We start from the raw sequence: 3,185 nt of genomic DNA on the forward strand, positions 1-3,185 counted from the left end.
TTGATTGATTGATATGGTCTAAGGTCTCCTTCTCGAGCAGGGGGTTGGACTAGAAGACCTCCAAGGCCCCTTCCAGCTCTATTCTGATTGATTGATTGATTGATTGATTGATTGATTGATTGATATGGTCTAAGGTCTCCTTCTCGAGCAGGGGGTTGGACTAGAAGACCTCCAAGGCCCCTTCCAGCTCTATTCTGATTGATTGATTGATTGATTGATTGATTGATATGGTCTAAGGTCTCCTTCTCGAGCAGGAAGTTAGACTAGAAGACCTCCAAGGCCCCTTCCAGCTCTATTCTGATTGATTGATTGATTGATAGATTAATATAGTCTAAGGTCTCCTTCTCGAGCAGGAGGTTAGACTAGAAGACCTCCAAGGCCCCTTCCAAGCTCTATTCTGTCTGAATTGGGGAAAAAATGGCCCCATGCTCACCGAAATACACTGAAAGAAGAGATTTACTTCTGTTTAGATCTGTTATGTTGCGATACTCTCATATGTTGTTAAGAGTGGTTGCCGAAACAGCACTCAACTCCTAACACTTGGTGTAGAACTATCCAATGCATTTGAATGCGGTGTTAATCTTATGCAGGGCAGAGTCTAGGAAGGCTCAGCTAATCACCCGAGGAAGACAAAGCATGGAAACTTTGATTATTATCTGAATCTTCTGTGGGTCGGAGAGTTAGGTTTCCCTTAGCTAAGGTGTAACTCTCTGTTATGTAAGTTGCACCGTGGAGTTTCCACACCGTCCGGCAGCAAAACCTGCTTTTGAAAGCTACCAAGGAATAGCTGAGTCACCGAGAAAACTGCACCGGCGAAGGGAGAGCTTTCGTTGAAACCGACGCTGGCAGTGCCCACGAGCTTCGCTGAGCATCCCGTTCAAACGAGAGGTCGAATATCAGATCCAAAGAGATCACGAAACCTTTAGCAAGGCCACACCTAGAAGAATGCGGTGGCCAGCTTTGGCCCCCACATTACATACAAAGATGTTGAGACTTTGGGGGAGGGAGGGGGGAAATGCAGAGAAGAGAAACTAGGACAGTGGTGGCTAACTTTTTTGCCGTCGCGTGCCAGAAGTGAGGGGAGTGCGGGGGGGTGGAGGGCATGTGCATGCCCACGGTATGTGAACATTGTCCTAGCTCAGCTCCAGTGCACATGTGTGTACCGGCCAGCTGATTTTTGAGCCTTCTGGGCCCACTGGAAGTTGGGAAACGGGCCATTTCCGGCCTCTGGATAGCCTCTGCAGGGGCAGGGAAGGCTGTTTTAACCCTCCCCAGGCTCCAAGGAAGCTTCTGGAGTCTGGGAAGGGCGAAAAACGGGTCTATCGGGCCCACTGTTAACCTTTTTGCCGTCACATGCCAAAAGCGTGGGTAGCGTGGGGGGGGGGTTCGTGTGCATATGAGCGGGGGTGCGGGGTGTGGGTGGGGGCGTTGAATTATGGGTGTGGACACGCGTGCGCACAATCCCCCCTGCTCCCCACGGTTTTGGCACGCGATGGCGAAAAGGTTGACCATCACTGCCCTAGACCATTTGAATCAATCGATCAGAATAGAGCCGGAAGGGACCTTAGAGGTCTTCTAGTCCATCCCACCTGCTCGAGCAGAAGCCCCTGTACCATTTAAGGCAAATGGTTGGAACTTACAGATGAACTTGGAAGCAGAGTTAAACGTATCTTGCGGTTTTATTCATACCCCGCGCTTGTTTTCTGCAACAAACACACGCCCACTTATTTTCCCACAACAACTATGCTGTGAGTTGGGCTGGGCTGAGAAGTGTTTTGGACTTAGGCCCAATGGCTTCATGAAGAGAAGATTAGAACTTCCATTCTCCCTGATGCTAAACCATCCCTGTATTTTATTTTGTTTTTTTTATGAGCAGCATTATCCAAGTAGGTTTTTGGTAGGAGCAGCAGCCAACACTCAGGGCTGTAAAATAAATATTCCCACCAGCAGGTGTGATGCAACGAATCAAGAACGACACGCTGCAAAGAATGTCCTGTGAGAAACAGAATAACAAAGTCGGAAGGGACCTCGGAGGTCTTCTAGACCAACCCCCTGCTCAAGCAGGAGACCCTAGACCATTTCCATCCATCAATCAATCCATCCATTGATCAATCAACCAGAATAGAGCTGGAAGGGACCTGGGAGGTCTTCTAGTCCAACTCTCTGCTCAAGCAGGAGACATTCTACCAAATGCTTGTCCAATCTCTTCTTGAAGTCCTCCAGTGATGGAGCACCCAGAACTTCTGGACGCCAGCCCTTCCGCCGATTAATTGATCTGGGCTTACAGATCTGGAAGGGTCCTTGGAGGTCTTCTAGACCGACCCCATGGCCAAGCAAGAGACCCTATGCCTCCTGAAGACCTCCAGAGTTGGAGCACCCACAACTTCTGGAGGCAAGTCGTTCCGCTGGTTAAATTGTTCTCACTGTTGATTAATTTCCATTCATGGTTTCTTGTCCTGCCTTCAGATGCTTGGGAAAATGGGTTTGACCCAGTTGGTGAAATCCATTTTTTTTTACTACCGGTTCTGTGGGTGTGGCGTGGTGGGCGTGGCAGGAGAAGGATACTGCAAAATCCCCATTCCCTCCCCACTCCTGGGGGGAGGATATTGCAAAATCCCCATTCCCTCCCCACTCCTGGGGGAAGGATATTGCAAAATCCTCATTCCGGGGCCAACCAGAGATGGCATTCGCCGGTTCTCCGAACCGCTCAAAATTTCCGCTACCGGTTCGCCAGAACCTGTCAGAACCTGCTGGATTTCACCCCTGGTTTGACCCCCTCTTGAAATGGAAAAAAAAAGTAACTTATGGCCATTTCTCACACTTACGACCTTCATAGCCTTCCCCAGGAGCATGGGATCAAAATCCAGATGCTTGGCAACCACTTCATACTTACGACCGTTTGCCGTGTCCCAAGGGCACCTGATCCCCTTTTAGCAAACTTCTCCTGTTGGGGGCATCCAGATTCACTGACAGCCAGGTGACTGACTTATCGACTGCCGTGATTCGCTTAGCGACGACAGCCAGAAACTTCCTACAATGGGGGCAAAGCCAATGTTCTCGCTTAACCCCAGAAATGTTGCGGTCGTAAATTGAGGTCTACCTTTACCCTGCAGCCTTCCTACCTGCGATCCCATCATCGCCATACACCATATTCTGTGTCACATCCATGGGCCTTTCCCCCTTTC

The sequence above is a fragment of the Pantherophis guttatus genome, chromosome 15 (genome assembly GCF_059756535.1).
Source record: "Pantherophis guttatus breed Tessera chromosome 15, ASM5975653v1, whole genome shotgun sequence".
In the NCBI taxonomy this organism is placed as follows: domain Eukaryota; kingdom Metazoa; phylum Chordata; class Lepidosauria; order Squamata; family Colubridae; genus Pantherophis; species Pantherophis guttatus.